This window comes from Ranitomeya variabilis, chromosome 4, assembly GCF_051348905.1.
Source record: "Ranitomeya variabilis isolate aRanVar5 chromosome 4, aRanVar5.hap1, whole genome shotgun sequence".
NCBI classification, from domain to species: Eukaryota; Metazoa; Chordata; class Amphibia; order Anura; family Dendrobatidae; genus Ranitomeya; species Ranitomeya variabilis.
Genome location: NC_135235.1, coordinates 316,732,941 through 316,753,200, shown reverse-complemented (window position 1 = coordinate 316,753,200; position 20,260 = coordinate 316,732,941). Strand labels below are relative to the sequence as shown.

Sequence of the window (20,260 nt, the reverse complement as noted above, 5' to 3'; positions counted from 1 at the left end):
AACGCGACATGACACCAACAGAACATTCCATCAAAGTATCCATTCCAAAAGTGACTAATTCCTTTCTAAGCCCTGTTGTGCACCCAAACAGTACTTTTCCCCTACATATGGGGTATCTGCATACTCAGGAGCAAAATTTTGGGGTCCATTTTCTCCTGTTAGCCTTGTGAAAATAAAAAAATAGTGGCTAAAAGAACTTTTTGTGGTAAAAATATGACTTTTTATTTTCATGGCACCTGGGGGTTCAAGGTACTCACCACATCTTCATCACCATAGTGCTGGCGGCACTTGCGCTGTAGCATGATTGCATGTATAATGTACACTTATTTATTTTATTTGGTGATATAAATTTATTCAGAAAAAAAATTCTCTGTCAAAATGGTGCGGAGAGTGCCTGCACAGTAGCATCTATCGGATCGCCAACAGATGCTACTGCACAGGAGCCGCCGGTGCCATTTTGCTAGAGGGAAAAAAAAATGTCTCCTCAAAGATGCTTTCTGGTCACTAAGCTCAAAATTAGCTTAGCCTGTAAGGGATTCAAAATCAATATTAAAATAACAATAGTTCTTGATAAAGAATGAAAATTTGCTGCAAACGTTTAACCCTTCTAACATCTAAACAAAATAAAAGGAGTTTTACAAAAATGATGCAGAAATAGACAAAGAAAGTAAAATAGAAATATGGGAAATGTTATTTATTGACTATTTTGTGTGATGTGACTATCTGGTTTCAGGCTAAAAACAGTTAAAGTTTTAAAACTGCTAATTTCCCAAAATTTTAGACACAAAACTATAGATATTTTCAGAAAAAGGCTAAAAACATGTTGACCTAAATTTACCGCTAACGTAAAGGACAATGTGTCACAAACAGACACTTGCAAAATGATTGTGATATGTTGAAACATTGCAGAATTATTAACACATAAAGTGACTGGAAAAATTGGGCTTCGTCATTAAGCTCAAAAATGTCTCTCACTAAAGGGTTAATGATCAATAATAAAAAATAAATGATGATACATTTCTATACATCATAAGCAATGATCTTCTTTCTGCCATCTTCACAAACAGTTAATAAAGGGTAACCAGCACAAGTCAGGATGGCCGAGCGGTCTAAGGCGCTGCGTTCAGGTCGCAGTCTCCTCTGGAGGCGTGGGTTCGAATCCCACTTCTGACATCACTTCTTTTATGCCATGAGATTGTACAGCTTCTCTCCTGTTACTGATTAGTACATGTAACTTTACATAATAACACTGACATCTTCTATAGAATTTATATTGTAACGCAGCAATGCCAGGAACCTTCAGCTCTTCTGTCTAACACTCTTAAGTCTTAACTACTTTCAGCCTACAATGGTTTCTTACAGGCACCTAAGGAATTGAAAGATAAATAAATATTTATTTGTGTGATAACTTTAACCCTATCTCTATTGTTTATATAGTATACTGTAATGAGAATATCACAAAGCCTAACCCTTTCTATACTGCGATCCGACCCCATACCTTGTGTGGACAATCACGACCTGTCTGATCACATTCCTTATCTTAGAGTGCAGTTATGTGTGCGCTAACACCTGTAGCTAATATACGCACCTCAAAGATAGGTCTCCTTTTCATAGATAAGGAACACACAGGAATTGGATAATTTCTGCGCTAAGCACCTAACAGTTCGTAAGTATAATGTATTTGGCAGTAATGTAATCTAAAAGCAACCTGACCAAGCTTTCTCACCAGTCTCCTGTGGAGCTCGGTCCCTGGAGCATAAAAACAGTCCAGGTAATGTGTGTGGTTAAGTGCCACTGAGCCCCAGTGGCCTAATGGATAAGGCACTGGCCTCCTAAGCCAGGGATTGTGGATCCGAGTCCCATCTGTGGTGGTTCATAAAAACATTACTTCTTTTTCTTAATACATTTCTTTGTGGTCTCCATTATGTTAATGGTAATGTTTGTACTAAGAGTGAGTTTAATTTACTTTATTCAGTGATTGTCATTTATGTATCTACATATATAAAAATGTGTGTATCTGTGTATCGACGATGATGTCATAATGGTTGCCATGGCTATGATGATATCATAAAGGTTGCCATGGCGAAGATGATATAATGGTTGCCATGGAAACAATGATGTCATAATAGGTTGCGATGGTGACGGTTATGTCATAATGGTTGCCATGGTTATGATGACATAATAGATTGCCATGGCAATGATGATGTCAGAATGGTTGCCATGGCGAAGATGATGTCATAATGAGTATATGGGCATGGAACTATGGAATGGAGGATGTGTGATGGGAATATGGGCACGGGACTATGAGATGAAGGATATGTATGATGGGAATATGGGTAAGGGGCTAAGAGATGAAGGATATGTATGATGGGAATATGGGCATGGGACTATGGGATGGAGGATATGTATGATGGGTATATGGATACGAGACTATGGGATGGAGGATGTGTATGATGGGAATATGGGCACGGGGCTAAGAGATGAAGGATATGTATGATGGGAATATGGGCACTGGACTATGAGATGAAGGATATGTATGATGGGAATATGGGCACGGAACTATGAGATGAAGGATGTATATGATGGGAATGTGGGCACGGGACTATTGGATGGAGGATATATATGATGGGTATATGGGCACGGAATTATGAAATGAAGGATATGTATGATGGGAATATGGGCACGAGACTATGGGATGGAGGATAATCATTATAATTTGTTATAACTAACCACAGCTCATTTCTATGCCTGGGCCACGCAGGGCTCTTCAGCTAGTACACTATAAATTCCAGTACTGCTGATTGTATTATCGACTCTTCTACAAGAAGTTAATATCTTGGTAGAAAATCTAAGGTAGGGTTAATGTTAATGTCAGGAAAGTGACTGACCCGGTATGAAACAACCCAACCGTAGGTCGGTCACCAACAGCACAACAAACAAGGGAACACTGGGGACACAATTACAACGGTGGGCCCTGCGATAGGGAACGGGGAAACGGACACCTCCTGCATGCTCCTAAGGATGTGTCCTGATCTCACTGACATCCCTATACAGGTTCTTTCAACCTGTCGCCGAGCAGGACACTTAAGCCCTCGCTTGCTTTGCACATATCCCTAAGTTAGGAATTGGCAAGTGAGGACACTGGTCCAACCGCTGCACTAATAAAACACAAAGGGATGGTATGACAGACAAGGTAAAGGAAAACAACACTTAGCTCACTGCTGCAAAGCACAGCAGGAATGAAGCACCAGATTCACCGGACTCAGCTGAAGAACAACTGCTCCCAGCAAGCTCCTTCTCCCAGCTTCGTCACTGCAGAATGAACTAACACCGACAGTCAGCTGATGCGTCAGGTGATCTCTAGAAGGATGGTGGGAGAGGTCGCCACCCACATCAGGTGACCCAGCAGAAATTTTATCACTATCATGAAGTACAATATGTCACGAAAAACATCTCAGAATCACCGAGATCCATTGAAGCGCTCAAAAGTTATTTACTCATAAAGTGACACTGGTCAGAATTGTAAAATGTGGCCTGGTCATGAAGTTGAAAAGTTGCTTGGGGGATGAAGGGGTTAAAGATGACCTATCACCAGGTCAAAAGTTTCCAGTTTTTGCCCCTTGTTTTATTTCTGCTGCTTCTCTCATTATTTATCTTTTTAGTTAATCTGCCATGCAGTTCCAGAGATCTGGGATCTTTATGTTTAGTGCTTATTTTAATGTCCTTTACAAAGGTTGTGGCTCACAGGGTTCTCTGTCGGTGTGTTTTTAGGCTGCTCTGTATTATTACCCTGCAAGCAATGCCTCCTTGTAAAAGACATAAACATGATCACTAAATTAAAATGCCTGTATCTCAGGAACTGTGTGGTGAATTGTAAAAAAGCAAAAAAGTGGTACACTCAAGGGAACAGTGGGAATAAATTAAGTGCAAAAACTGACCTTGGGACAGGTCCTCCCGAAGGCGTTTCTCTGTACAGTAAAATTTAGTATTTTAGTCTGTTCTAAATACAATAAAAAGGTAACAAATTGTGACTATCTATACCCCGACTTGTCCACTATTGTATCACTTTCAATATGCTACTATAACTTAATCTTCAGAACTACTGATGATATAAATATAATTTTCTTTTCTGAAACTTTTCTGAACCTCAGAAAACTGTTAGCCGAAATAGCTCAGTTGGGAGAGCGTTAGACTGAAAATCTAAAGGTCCCTGGTTCGATCCCGGGTTTCGGCATAAGCGATGGTATTTTGTTAAAGAATATTTTAAAATTTTCTTTTGCCATAGATGTTTTTTCTAGGACTCCACAATTCATACATTTTAAACACATAATATCATAATCTTAAAAATTGTAATCGAGGTTTAAAAGTCTGTAACATGTGTATCTGATACTGACATCAAGTGGCCAATATGATAACTGCAACGTTTCATTACTAATTGTTATTTACAAATCAAATCTAAACTAATAAAAAATCCTAACATGTATATGATACTTTTTAACGAAAGGCTAAAATTCCTAATTTTATTTTTTGCTGATTCAGGGATGTCAAGTTTCATTGTTTTTTTTATTACTATTTTGTGTTATAAGGAATAAACATCCCAGCAAAGAAAACAAAGAAAATATGTTTTAATTCCTTTACTAATTTGAATATCATAAAAATAAGCCACCAAGGACCTGCCAGTCTGACTAGTCTGTATCGTGACTCAGTCCCTGGCAACTAGCAAAGCATGTTTTTTTTTGACATGCTGAAAACTATTTGATGTTTCCAGAGTCTATTTTGAAAGGAAAAATTCAGGACATTAAGGCAATGTGCACACGTTTAGGAATTTTTGCGTATTTTTCGTGTTTTTTCGCTATAAAAACGCGATAAAACTGCGAAAAAAAACGCATACATTAAGCATCCTATTTTTAGAATGCATTCTGCATTGTTTGTGCACATGCTACATTTTTTTCCGTGGCGGAATCGCATTCCGGAAAAAAAAGCAGCATGTTCATTAACCCCTTTACCCCCAAGGGTGGTTTGCACGCTAATGACCGGGACAATTTTTACAATTCTGACTACTGTCCCTTTATGAGGTTATAACTCTGGAACGCTTCAACGGATCCTGATGATTCTGACACGTTTTTCTCGTGACATATTGGGCTTCATGATAGTGGTAAAATGTATTTGATATTACCTGCGTTTACTTGTCAAAAAAATGGAAATTTGGCAAAAAGTTTGAAAATTTCGCAATTTTCTAACTTTGAATTTTTATGCCCTTAAATCACAGAGATATGTCACACAAAATACTTAACAAGTAACATTTCCCACATGTCTACTTTACATCAGCACAATTTTCGAACCAAAATTTTTTTTGTTGGGGAGTTATAAGTGTTAAAATTTGACCAGCAATTTCTCATTTTTACAACACCATTTTTTTTAAGGGACCACATCTCATTTGAAGTCGCTTTGTGGGGTCTATATGATAGAAAATAACCAAGTGTGAAACCATTCTAAAAACTGCACTTCTTAAGGTGCTCAAAACCACATTCAAGAAGTTTATTATTAACCCTTCAGGTGTTTCACAGGAATTTTTGGAATGTTTAAAAAAAATGGACATTTAACTTTTTGTCACAAAAAAATTATTTCAGCTCCAATTTGTTTTATTTTACCAAGGGTAACAGGAGAAAATGGACCCCAAAAGTTGTACAATTTGTCCTGAGTATGCTGATACCCCATATGTGGGGGTAAACCACTGTTTGGGCACATGGCAGAGCTCGGAATGGAAGGAGCGCCATTTGACTTTTCAATGCAAAATTGACTGGAATTGAGATGGGACGCCATGTCGCATTTGGAGAGCCCCTGATGTGCCTAAACATTGAAACCCCCCCACAGGTGGCACCATTTTGGAAAGTAGACCCCCAAAGGAACTTATCTAGATATGTGGTGAGCACTTTGACCCACCAAGTGCTTCACAGAAGTTTATAATGTAGAGCCTTAAAAATAAAAAATCATATTTTTTCACAAAAATGATCTTTTTGCCCCCATTTTTTTATTTTTCCAAGGGTAACAGAAGAAACTGGACCGGAAAGGTTGTTGTGCAATTTGTCCTGAGTACTGTGATACCCCATATGTGGGGGTAAACTATTGTTTGGGCACATGGCAAAGCTCGGAAGGGAAGGAGCGACATTTGACTTTTCAATGCAAAATTGACTTTAATTGAGATGGGACACCATGTCGCGTTTGGAGAGCCCCTTGTTGTGAATTTGGATTCTGGGCTCCCCCGGTGGCTACTGGTGGAATTGAACTGGTGTTTTCATCTTCTCTGTTCACCTGTTCCCATCAAGATGTGGGAGTCGCTATATAACCTTGCTGCTCTGTTAGTTGCTTGCCGGTCAACAATGTTATCAGAAGCCTCTCTGTGCTTGCTCCTGCTCCTAGACAACTACTAGATAAGTTGGACTCTTGTCCATGTTTGTTTTTGCATTTTTGTTCCAGTTCACAGCTGTAGTTTCGTTACTGTGTCTGGAAAGCTCTTGTGAACAGGAATTGCCACTCTGGTGTTATGAGTTAATGCCAGAGTTTTAAAGTAATTCCTGGATGGTATTTTGATAGGGTTTTCAGCTGACCATGAAAGTGTCCTTTCTGTCTTCTGCTATGTAGTAAGTGGACCTCAAATTTGCTAAACCTATTTTCATACTACGTTTGTTATTTCATCTTAATTCACCGCCAATACATGTGGGGGGCCTCTGTCTCCTTTCGGGGTATTTCTCTAGAGGTGAGCTAGGACTAATATTTTCCTCTGCTAGCATTATTTAGTCCTCCGGCTGGTGCTGGGCATCTAGAATCAACGTAGGCATGCTACCCGGCCACTGCTAGTTGTGCGTTAGGTTTAGTTCATGGTCAGCTCAGTTCCCATCTTCCAAGAGCTAGTTCCTATATATGCTGATGCTATGTTCTCTTGCCATTGAGAACATGACAGTTTGACCGGCCCACAAAGTGTTAATTGTTTGGGCTGAAGCAGGAGAAAAAGAAGTGTTTAAGGGAATTTTTTTTTTTTTTTTTTTTCCCCCTCAGAGTTTTGCTGCCTAGCCCTTAATTGCTGTCTAGCTGCTTCTTACCTCCTCTTAACCCTTGAATGGCTCTGTGTCCACCTGTTTGTAATGGATCTTCAGAGTGTAACTGCAGGTTTGAATAATCTCGCCACGAAGGTACAAAATTTGCAAGACTTTGTTTGTCATGCACCTGTATCTGAGCCGAGAATTCCTTGGCCGGAATTTTTCTCGGGGAATAGATCTGGGTTTCAGAATTTTCGAAATAATTGCAAATTATTTTTGTCCCTGAAATTTCGCTCTGCCGGAGACCCTGCACAGCAGGTCAGGATTGTGATTTCCTTGCTCCGGGGCGACCCTCAAGACTGGGCTTTTTCATTGACACCAGGGGATCCTGCGTTGCTCAATGTGGATGCGTTTTTTCTGGCCTTGGGGTTGCTTTATGACGAACCTCATTTGGAGCTTCAGGCAGAAAAAACTTTGATGTCCCTATCTCAGGGGCAAGATGAAGCGGAAATTTACTGTCAAAGATTCCGTAAATGGTCTGTGCTTACTCAGTGGAATGAGTGCGCCCTGGCGGCGACTTTCAGAGAGGGTCTCTCTGATGCCATTAAGGATGTTATGGTGGGGTTCCCTGTGCCTGCGGGTCTGAATGAGTCCATGACAATGGCTATTCAGATCGATAGGCGTTTGCGGGAGCGCAAACCAGTGCACCATCTGGCGGTGTCCACTGAGAAGTCGCCAGAGAGTATGCAGTGTGATAGAATTCTGTCCCGAAGCGAGCGGCAGAATTTTAGACGGAAAAATGGGTTGTGTTTCTATTGTGGTGATTCTACTCATGTTATATCAGCATGCTCTAAGCGCACTAAAAAGCTTGATAAATCTGTTTCCATTTGCACCTTACCGTCTAAGTTTATTCTATCTGTGACCTTGATTTGCTCTTTGTCATCTATTACCACGGACGCCTATGTCGACTCTGGCGCCGCTTTGAGTCTTATGGATTGGTCCTTTGCCAAACGCTGTGGGTATGATTTAGAGCCTTTGGAGACTCTTATTCCTCTGAAGGGGATTGACTCCACCCCATTGGCTAATAATAAACCACAATACTGGACACAAGTAACTATGCGTATTAATCCGGATCACCAGGAGATTATTCGCTTTCTGGTGCTGTATAATCTACATGATGATTTGGTGCTAGGATTGCCTTGGCTGCAATCTCACAACCCAGTCCTCGACTGGAGAGCTATGTCTGTGTTGAGCTGGGGATGTAAGGGGGCTCATGGGGATGTACCTGTGGTTTCCATTTCATCATCTATTCCCTCTGAAATTCCTGAGTTCCTGTCTGACTATCGTGACGTCTTTGAAGAATCCAAGCTTGGTTCATTACCTCCGCACCGAGAGTGCGATTGTGCCATAGATTTAATCCCGGGTAGTAAATACCCAAAGGGTCGTTTATTTAATCTGTCTGTGCCTGAACATGCTGCTATGCGAGAATATATAAAGGAGTCCTTGGAAAAGGGACATATTCGTCCATCGTCATCTCCCTTAGGAGCCGGTTTTTTCTTTGTGTCATAAAAAGACGGCTCTTTGAGACCATGTATCGATTATCGGCTTTTGAATAAAATCACTGTAAAATATCAATACCCATTGCCGTTGCTGACTGATTTGTTTGCTCGCATAAAGGGGGCCAAGTGGTTCTCTAAGATTGACCTTCGTGGGGCGTATAATTTGGTGCGAATCAGACAGGGGGATGAGTGGAAAACCGCATTTAATACGCCCGAGGGCCACTTTGAGTATTTAGTGATGCCTTTTGGTCTTTCAAATGCTCCGTCAGTTTTCCAGTCCTTTATGCATGATATTTTTCGCGATTATTTGGATAAATTTATGATTGTGTATCTGGATGATATTCTGATTTTTTCGGATGACTGGGACTCTCATGTCCAGCAAGTCAGGAGGGTTTTCCAGGTTTTGCGGTCTAATTCTTTGTGTGTGAAGGGTTCTAAGTGTGTTTTTGGGGTACAGAGGATTTCCTTTTTGGGATATATTTTTTCTCCCTCTTCCATTGAAATGGATCCTGTCAAGGTTCAAGCTATTTGTGATTGGACGCAGCCCTCTTCTCTTAAGAGTCTTCAGAAATTTTTGGGCTTTGCTAACTTTTATCGTCGATTTATTGCTGGTTTTTCGGATATTGCTAAGCCATTGACCGATTTGACTAAGAAGGGTGCTGATGTTGCTGATTGGTCCCCTGACGCTGTGGAGGCCTTTCGGGAGCTTAAGCGCCGTTTTTCCTCTGCCCCTGTGTTGCGTCAGCCTGATGTTGCTCTACCTTTTCAGGTTGAGGTCGACGCTTCTGAGATCGGAGCTGGGGCAGTGTTGTCGCAGAAAAGTTCTGACTGCTCCGTGATGAGGCCTTGTGCCTTCTTTTCCCGTAAATTTTCGCCCGCTGAGCGGAATTATGATGTTGGGAATCGGGAGCTTTTGGCCATGAAGTGGGCTTTTGAGGAGTGGCGCCATTGGCTTGAGGGGGCCAGACATCAGGTGGTGGTATTGACTGACCACAAAAACTTGATTTATCTTGAGACCGCCAGGCGCCTGAATCCTAGACAGGCGCGCTGGTCATTATTTTTCTCTCGGTTTAATTTTGTGGTGTCATACCTACCGGGTTCTAAGAATGTTAAGGCGGATGCCCTTTCTAGGAGTTTTGAGCCTGACTCGCCTGGTAACTCTGAGCCCACAGGTATCCTTAAGGATGGAGTGGTATTGTCAGCCGTTTCTCCAGACCTGCGGCGGGCCTTGCAGGAGTTTCAGGCGGATAGACCGGATCGTTGCCCACCTGATAAACTGTTTGTTCCTGATGATTGGACCAGTAGAGTCATCTCTGAGGTTCATTCTTCTGCGTTGGCAGGTCATCCTGGCATTTTTGGTACCAGGGATTTGTTAGCAAGGTCCTTCTGGTGGCCTTCCCTGTCACGAGATGTGCGAGGCTTTGTGCAGTCTTGTGACGTTTGTGCTCGGGCCAAGCCTTGTTGCTCTCGGGCTAGTGGATTATTGTTGCCCTTGCCCATTCCTAAGAGGCCTTGGACGCACATCTCGATGGATTTTATTTCAGATCTGCCTGTTTCTCAGAAGATGTCTGTCATCTGGGTGGTGTGTGACCGTTTCTCTAAGATGGTCCATTTGGTTCCTCTGCCCAAGTTGCCTTCTTCTTCCGAGTTGGTTCCTCTGTTTTTTCAAAATGTTGTTCGTTTGCATGGTATTCCTGAGAATATCATTTCTGACAGAGGGACCCAATTCGTGTCTAGATTTTGGCGGGCATTCTGTGCTAGGATGGGCATAGATTTATCTTTTTCGTCCGCTTTCCATCCTCAGACGAATGGCCAGACCGAGCGGACTAATCAGACCCTGGAGACATATCTGAGGTGTTTTGTGTCTGCTGACCAGGATGATTGGGTTGCTTTTTTGCCATTGGCAGAGTTCGCTCTCAATAATCGGGCCAGCTCTGCCACTTTGGTGTCCCCGTTTTTCTGTAATTCGGGGTTTCATCCTCGATTTTCCTCTGGTCAGGTGGAATCTTCGGATTGTCCTGGAGTGGATGCTGTGGTGGAGAGATTGCATCAGATCTGGGGGCAGGTGGTGGACAATTTGAGGTTGTCCCAGGAGAAGACTCAGCTTTTTGCCAACCGCCACCGTCGTGTTGGTCCTCGGCTTTGTGTTGGGGATTTGGTGTGGTTGTCTTCTCGTTTTGTCCCTATGAGGGTCTCTTCTCCTAAGTTTAAGCCTCGGTTCATCGGCCCGTATAAGATATTGGAGATTCTTAACCCTGTTTCCTTCCGTTTGGACCTCCCTGCATCCTTCTCTATTCATAACGTTTTTCATCGGTCATTATTGCGCAGGTATGAGGTACCGGTTGTGCCTTCCGTTGAGCCTCCTGCTCCGGTGTTGGTTGAGGGTGAGTTGGAGTACGTTGTGGAGAAAATCTTAGACTCTCGTGTTTCCAGACGGAGACTCCAGTATCTGGTCAAGTGGAAGGGATACGGCCAGGAGGATAATTCTTGGGTGGATGCATCTGATGTTCATGCCTCTGATCTGGTTCGTGCCTTTCATAGGGCCCATCCTGATCGCCCTGGTGGTTCTGGTGAGGGTTCGGTGCCCCCTCCTTGAGGGGGGGTACTGTTGTGAATTTGGATTCTGGGCTCCCCCGGTGGCTACTGGTGGAATTGAACTGGTGTTTTCATCTTCTCTGTTCACCTGTTCCCATCAAGATGTGGGAGTCGCTATATAACCTTGCTGCTCTGTTAGTTGCTTGCCGGTCAACAATGTTATCAGAAGCCTCTCTGTGCTTGCTCCTGCTCCTAGACAACTACTAGATAAGTTGGACTCTTGTCCATGTTTGTTTTTGCATTTTTGTTCCAGTTCACAGCTGTAGTTTCGTTACTGTGTCTGGAAAGCTCTTGTGAACAGGAATTGCCACTCTGGTGTTATGAGTTAATGCCAGAGTTTTAAAGTAATTCCTGGATGGTATTTTGATAGGGTTTTCAGCTGACCATGAAAGTGTCCTTTCTGTCTTCTGCTATGTAGTAAGTGGACCTCAAATTTGCTAAACCTATTTTCATACTACGTTTGTTATTTCATCTTAATTCACCGCCAATACATGTGGGGGGCCTCTGTCTCCTTTCGGGGTATTTCTCTAGAGGTGAGCTAGGACTAATATTTTCCTCTGCTAGCATTATTTAGTCCTCCGGCTGGTGCTGGGCATCTAGAATCAACGTAGGCATGCTACCCGGCCACTGCTAGTTGTGCGTTAGGTTTAGTTCATGGTCAGCTCAGTTCCCATCTTCCAAGAGCTAGTTCCTATATATGCTGATGCTATGTTCTCTTGCCATTGAGAACATGACAGCCCCTGATGTGTCTAAACATTGAAACCCCCCACAAGTGACAACATTTTGGAAAGTAGGCCTCCTAAGGAGCTTATCTAGATGTGTTGTGAAAAGTTGAACTACGGTTTATAACACAGAGCCGTGAAAATAAAAAATCCTTTTTTTTCCACAAAAATTATTTTTTAGCCCTCGGTTTTGTATTTTCCCAAGGGTAACAGGAGAAATTGGACCCCAAAAGTTGTTGTCAAATTTGTCCTGAGTATGCGGATACCCCATATGTGGGGGGAACCACCGTTTGGGCGCATGGCAGAGCTCGGAAGGGAAGGCGCGACATTTGGAATGCAGACTTAGATGGATTGTCTGCAGGCGTCACATACAGTAACAGTAGAAACCTCCCACAAGTGACCCCATATTGGAAACTAGACCCCCCGAGGAACTTATCTAGATGTGTTGTGAGAACTTTGAAACCCCAAGTGTTACACTACAGTTTATAACGCAGCGTCGTGAAAATAAAAAATATTTTTTTCCCACAAAAATGTATTTTTCCCCAAAATTTTTATTTTCCCAAGGGTAACAAGAGAAATTGGACCCCAAAAGTTGTTGTCCAATTTGTCCTGAGTACGCTGATACCCCATATGTTGGGGGTAAACCCCTGTTTGGGTGCACGGGAGAGCTCGGAAGGGAAGGAGCACTGTTTTACTTTTTCAACGCAGAATTGGCTGGAATTGAGATCGGACGCCATGTCGCGTTTGGAGAGTCCCATATGTGCCTAAACAGTGGAAACTGTTATGACCTGGTGGTTAAGAGGCCACACTGATATGACCTCGTGGCTAAAACGCAACATGGGACGAGCTCTGAGAAGGTGGTATCTCTACTGACCGCAGTCCCTAATCCTAACAACAACACTAGTAATAGTGCTTTACTTTTTCAACGCAGAATTGGCTTGAATTGAGATCGGATGCCATGTCGCGTTTGGAGAGCCCCAGATGTGCCTAAACAGTGGAAACCCCCAATTCTAACTTAAACCCTAACCCAAACACACCTCTAACCCTAATCCCAACCATAGCCCTAACCACACCCCAACCCTAATCCCAACTGTAAATGTACTCAAAACCCTAACTCCAACCCTTACTTTAGCCCCAACCCTAACCCTAACTTTAGCCCCAACCCTAACCCTAACTTTAGCCCCAACCCTAACCCTAACTTTAGCCCCAACACTAACCCCAACCCTAACTTTAGCACCAACCCTAACCCTAATGGGAAAATGGAAATACGTTTTTTTAAAATTTATTATTTTTCTCTAACTAAGGGGGTGATGAAGGGGGGTTTGATTTACTTTTATAGCATTTTTTGGCTGATTTTTATGATTGGCAGCCGTTACACGCTAAGAGACACTTTTTATTGCAAAAAATATTTTTTGCGTCTCCACATTTTGAGAGCTATAATTTTTCCAAATTTTAGTTCACAGAGACATATGAGGTCTTGTTTTTTGCGAGACGAGTTGTCGTTTTTATTGGTACCATTTTCGGGCACGTGAAATGTTCTGATCGCTTTTTATTCCGATTTTTGTGAGGCTGAATGAACAAAAACCAGCTATTCATGAATTTCTTTTGGGCGGGCGCTTATACCATTCCACGTTTGGTAAAATTGATAAAGCAGTTTTATTCTTCGGGTCAGTATGATTTCATTGATACCTCATTTATATTTTTTTTATGTCTTGGCACTTTTATACGATAAAAACAATTTTATATAAAAAATAATTATTTTTGCATCGCGTTATTCTGAGGACTATAACTTTTTTATTTTTTTCGTTGATGACGCTGTATGTCAGCTCGTTTTTTGCGGGACAAAATGACGTTTTCAGCGGTACCATGGTTATTTATATCCGTCTTTTTGATCGCGTGATATTCCACTTTTTGTTTGGCAGTCTGATAATAAAGTGTCGTTTTTTGTCTCTTTTTTTTTACGGTGTTCACTGAAGCGGTTAACTAGTGGGACAGTTTTTGTAGGTCAGGTCGTTATGGACACGGCGATACTAAATATGTGTACTTTTATTGTTTTTTTATTTAGATAAAGAAATGTATTTATTGGAACAATATATATTTTTTCTTTATTTAGGATTTTTTTTTTTACACATGCAAATATTTTTTTACTTTTTTACTTTGCCCTGGGGGGAACATCACAGTAAAGTGACAGATCGATGATCTGACACTTTGCTGTGCACTGTGTCAGATCAGCGATCACACAGGCACAGCAGGGAGGCGAGGAGCGGGAAAGCTGTGCGGGACGCCGGAAGGTGAGAATATCATGATTTTATTTTTTTTATTATATTTAACATTAGATCTAGAGTTGAGCGACTTTTACTTTTTTCGGATCGAGTCGGGTTTTGCAAAACCCGACTGAAACACGAAACCCAATGCAAGTCAATGGGGAATCAAAGTCGGCAGTGAGTGGAGGACAGGAAAACACCTACAGTGCCCATTTTAATGGCAAAAACATCAATTCCTTATTACTTAAGGAATATTATTACTTAAGTTACTTATTACTGTAATTGATTCTTACAGATAACTTTTGACTGATCATTCGGATCTTGGTTAAAAATTGCCACACTACACTCTTCCTACTATGGAATACCTTTTCAGGCATTGCACGCTGTGCTACTTTCACCGGATGGCCACACTGTCCTAAAACTGTTTTTGTTTTTGACAAATGCTTTTGGCCTAAAACGGGCCAGCCAGATGACAGCTGTTGCGATGTAGATGGCTGCTGCGGATCATCCTCCACCACTTCTGAGCTACTGGCAGTGGCACCCTCTTCCCCCAATGGCTGCCAATCTGGGTCAACAACTGGGTCATCTATCACCTCCTCTTTAATGTCATGTGCACCTTCCTCTGTGTCACCGTGTAAGGTGTAATAGCGTTCGGGACGGGGCACCATAGTCTCATCAGGGTCAGATTCTGGCTCAGTACACTGCGAGGGCAATGTAGTGATCTGAGTCAATGGAACAGCATAATAATCTAGCTGTGGCTGTGCATCAGTGCACTCCATGTCTGATTCATCTTGTAATGGGCAGTTAACAATTTCCCTTTCTAACCCAGGCACGGTATGTGTAAAGAGCACCATGGAGTAACCTGTAGTGTCGCCTGACGCATCCTTCACTTTTGGTTTGGGTGAAGGACACAAGGAAACGTCTTCTTCCTGACCGGGAGCATCCACTGACGACTCGCTGCTTTTATATTTGGAACTTTCTGAAGAGGAAGCGAAAGAGTTAGAGGCTGAGTCAGCAAGGAAAGCCAAAACTTTTTCCTGCTGCTCCGGCTTTAAAAGCTGCTTTCCTTCTCCCAGATAAGGGAGCCTTTGAGGCCTTGTGTAGCCAGATGATGACGCTGGCTCAACACCTCCAGCCTTAGGTGCTATTGTGCTTTTGCCACTACCACCAGATGCACCACCACCACCACTACCATCAGTACCAGCTGGCAACCACCGCCCACGGACTCTTCCACCAGACTTCCTCATTTTTTGAAAAATATAACCAAAATAATAACCATTATATGGTACGATAAAACAAGGTAGAAGGTATAAATAAACTTGATGAGAATTCAAATCTCCCTTTTTTTGGGAGACTGAACCAAAACTCAGGCCCTGTGCACAAAACAACACAATGTAAGTGGCAGAAAGTGGCTGGCTGATATACGACAAACTAACAGGACTGAAGTATATCCACTTTGTGAGAATTTGAATCTCACTTTTTTTTGGGGAGACTGAACCAAAACTCAAGCCCAGTGTATATAGCAACGCAATCTAAGTGGCAGAAAGTGGCTGGCTGACATACGTCAAACTAACAGGACTGACGTATATTCACTTTATGAGAATTTGAATCTCCCTTTTTTCTTGGAGACTGAACCAAAGATCAGGTCCTGTGCATGAAACAACAAAGTAAGTGGCAGAACGTGGCTGGCTGATATACGACAAACTAACAGGACAGAAGTATATCCACTTTGTGAGAATTTGAATCTCACTTTTTTTGGGGGAGATTGAACCAAAACTCAGGCCCTGTGCATAAAACAACACAATGTAAGTGGCAGAAAGTGGCTGGCCGATATACGACAAACTAACAGGACTGAAGTGTATCCACTTTGTGAGAATTTGAATCTCACTTTTTTTTGGGAGACTGAACCAAAACTCAGGCCCAGTGTATATAACAACGCAATCTAAGTGTTAGAAAGTGGCTGGCTGACATATGACAAACTAACAGGACTGAAGTATATCCACTTTGTGAGAATTTGAATCTCACTTTTTTTTGGGAGACTGAACCAAAACTCAGGCCCTGTGCATAAAACAACACAATGTAAGTGGCAGAAAGTGGCTGGCTGATATACGACAAACTAACAGGACTGAAGTATATCCACTTTGTGAGAATTTGGATCTCACGTTTTTGGGGGGGAGACTGAACCAAAACTCAGGCGTAGTGTATATAACAACGCAATCTAAGTGGCAGAAAGTGGCTGGCTGACATACGACAAACTAACAGGACAGAAGTATATCCACTTTGTGAGAATTTGAATCTCCCTTTTTTGGGGGGAGACTGAAACAAAACTCAGGCCCTGTGCATAAAACAACACAATGTAAGTGGCAGAAAGTGGCTGGCTGATATACGACAAACTAACAGGACTGAAGTATATCCACTTTGTGAGAATTTGAATCTCACCTTTTTTTGGGGGAGACTGAAACAAAACTCAGGCCCAGTGTATATAAGAACGCAATCTAAGTGGCAGAAAGTGGCTCGCTGACATACGACAAACTAACAAGACTGAAGTACAGTATATCCACTTTGTGAGAATTTGAATCTCCCTTTTTTTTGGGAGACTGAACCAAATCTCAGGCCCTGTCCATAAAACAACACAATGTAAGTGGCAGAAAGTGGCTGGGCTGATATACGACAAACTAACAGGACTGAAGTATATCCACTTTGTGAGAATTTGGATCTCACGTTTTTGGGGGGGAGACTGAACCAAAACTCAGGCGTAGTGTATATAACAACGCAATCTAAGTGGCAGAAAGTGGCTGGCTGACATACGACAAACTAACAGGACAGAAGTATATCCACTTTGTGAGAATTTGAATCTCCCTTTTTTGGGGGGAGACTGAAACAAAACTCAGGCCCTGTGCATAAAACAACACAATGTAAGTGGCAGAAAGTGGCTGGCTGATATACGACAAACTAACAGGACTGAAGTATATCCACTTTGTGAGAATTTGAATCTCACCTTTTTTTTGGGGAGACTGAAACAAAACTCAGGCCCAGTGTATATAAGAACGCAATCTAAGTGGCAGAAAGTGGCTCGCTGACATACGACAAACTAACAAGACTGAAGTACAGTATATCCACTTTGTGAGAATTTGAATCTCACTTTTTTTTGGGAGACTGAACCATAACTTAGGCCCAGTGTATATAACAACGCAATCTAAGTGGCAGAAAGTGGCTGGCTGACATACGACAAACTAACAGGACTGAAGTATATCCACATTGTGAGAATTTGAATCTCACTTTTTTTTTGGAGACTGAACCAAAACTCAGGCCCAGTGTATAAAACAACACAATGTAAGTGACATAAAGTGGCTGGAAGATATATGAAAAAATACAAGGACTGTAGTACAATTTCAATCTCCCTACAATGATCTCAGGACAAGTATGGCAGCAATAAAAAGGACTGCTTCACACAAAAGTGTGGACAAATAAACAAGATAACTGTGCAGAAAGGAGCAACAGGATTTTTGCTTTTAAAAAAGCAGTTGGTTTGCACAGTAGCGTGCAAACAGCAATGCAGCTATCAGGGAGCCTTATAAGGCAGCCTAATAAGCTAAAGAGCTGATGCACAAAAATATAGCCTCCACTGTCCCTGCAAAAAAATGGTGGTGTTGGACAGTGGAAATCGCTACAGCACAAGCAGTTTGGGGGTTAATCTTCCCTCCCTAACTATATCCCTTCTTCTGATGAAGCTGCAGCAACCTCTCCCTATGCTAAGATCGGCAGAAGTAAGATGGCGGTCGGCGTGCACGCCCCTTTATAGCCCCTGTGACGCCGCAGAAAGCAAGCCAATCACTGTCATGCCCTTCTCTAAGATGGTGGGGACCGAGACCTATGCCATCACACTGCTCACGCTCTGTGTCCTCCTTCATTGGCTGAAAAATGGTGTTGAAAGCTTTATATGAAACGCGACTTTTGCGCGCAGATCGCTGACCTCATGGTCGATCCCACACTAGGATCGGGTCGGGTTTCATGAAACCCGACTTTGCCGAAAGTCGGTGATTTTTTAATTTGTCCGATCCGTTTCGCTCAACCCTAATAAGATCATCTTTTTACTATTGATGCTGCATAGGCAGCATCAATAGTGAAAAGTTGGTCACACTTGTCAAACACTATGTTTGACAAGTGTGACTCACCTGTCAATCAGTTTTCCAAGCGATGCTACAGATCGCTTGGAAAACGCTAGCATTCTGCAAGCTAATTACGCTTGCAAAATGCTAGTGTTTAGCGGGAATACGCATGCCAATTCCGCATGCGATATACCCGGGGAAGGAGTTGTGGAATTTCCGTGGAAATTTCCGCGGCAATTCTGCAACGTGTGCACTCAGCCTTAAGATTCACCTCAAGGACCATCAGGAATTCTGCTAAAATGCCAACTTTGGTTATTGCTTTTTCTGCTCAGATTGTCTTTGGGAGAAATAATATGCAGCTAAAATATATGTGCATCAAGCATTAGATCAAATAGTATAACAATGAATGCTGTTTAACCCCTTCATGACCCAGCCTATTTTGGCCTTAATGACCTTGCCGTTTTTTGCAATTCTGACCAGTGTCCCTTTATGAGGTAATAACTCAGGAACGCTTCAACGGATCCTAGCGATTCTGAGATTGTTTTTTCGTGACATATTGGGCTTCATGTTAGTGGTAAATTTAGGTCGATAATTTTTGAGTTTATTTGTGAAAAAAACGGAAATGTGGCAAAAAATTTGAAAATTTCGCAATTTTCACGTTTTGAATTTTTATTCTGTTAAACCAGAGAGTTATGTGACACAAAATAGTTAATAAATAACGTTTCCCACATGTCTACTTTACATCAGCACAATTTTGGAAACAATTTTTTTTTTTGCTAGGAAGTTATAAGGGTTAAAATTTGACCAGTGATTTCTCATTTTTACAACAAAATTTACAAAACCATTTTTTTTAGGGACCACCTCACATTTGAAGTCATTTTGAGGGTTCTATATGGCTGAAAATACCCAAAAGTGACACCATTCTAAAAACTGCACCCCTCAAGGTGCTCAAAACCACATTCAAGAAGTTTATTAACCCTTCAGGTGTTTCACAGCAGCAGAAGCAACATGGAAGTAAAAAATGAACATTTAACTTTTTAGTCACAAAAATGATCTTTTAGCAACAATTTTTTTATTTTCCCAAGGGTAAAAGGAGAAACTGGACCAGGGACGTTGTTGTCCAATTTGTCCTGAGTACGCTGATACCTCATATGTGGGGGTAAACCACTGTTTGGGCGCACGGCAGGGCTCGGAAGGGAAGGAGCGCCATTTGACTTTTTTAATGAAAAATTGGCTCCAATCTTTAGCGGACACCATGTCGCGTTTGGAGAGCCCCCGTGTGCCTAAACATTGGAGCTCCCCCACAAGTGACCACATTTTGGAAACTAGACCCCCCAAGGAACTTATCTAGAAGCATAGTGAGCACTTTAAACCCCCAGGTGCTTCACAAATTGATCCGTAAAAATGAAAAAGTACTTTTTTTTCACAAAAAAATTATTTTAGCCTCAATTTTTTCATTTTCACATGGGCAACAGGATAAAATGGATCCTAAATTTTGTTGGGCAATTTCTCCTGAGTACACCAATACCTCACATGTGGGGGTAAACCACTGTTTGGGCACATGGTAAGGCTCGGAAGGGAAGGAGCGCCATTTGACTTTTTGAATGGAAAATTATCTCCATCGTTAGCGGACACCATGTCGCGTTTGGAAAGCTCCTGTGTGCCTAAACATTGGAGCTCCTCCACAAGTGACCCCATTTTGGAAACTAGACCCCCCAAGGAACTCATCCAGAGGCATAGTGAGCACTTTAAACCCCCAGGTGCTTCACAAATTGATCCGCAAAAATGAAAAAGTACTTTTTTTTCACACAAAATTTCTTTTAGCCTCAATTCTTTCATTTTCACATGGGCAACAGGATAAAATGGATCCTAAAATTTGTTGGGCAATTTCTCCTGAGTATGCCGATACCTCATATGTGGGGGTAAACCACTGTTTGGGTGCACGGCAAGGCTCGGAAGGGGAGGCGTGCCATT

General features: G+C 42.0%; 2 non-coding genes across 2 annotated transcripts; both read left to right on the top strand.

Annotated features, from left to right (window-relative positions):
- The first annotated feature begins 1,090 nt into the window (after positions 1-1,090).
- On the top strand, positions 1,091-1,173 carry TRNAL-CAG (transfer RNA leucine (anticodon CAG)). The gene has a single exon. It is a non-coding gene; the product is annotated as a tRNA-Leu (tRNA).
- Positions 1,174-4,161: 2,988 nt separating this feature from the next.
- Positions 4,162-4,234, top strand: TRNAF-GAA (transfer RNA phenylalanine (anticodon GAA)). Its single transcript has one exon. It is a non-coding gene; the product is annotated as a tRNA-Phe (tRNA).
- The last annotated feature ends 16,026 nt before the right edge of the window (positions 4,235-20,260 follow it).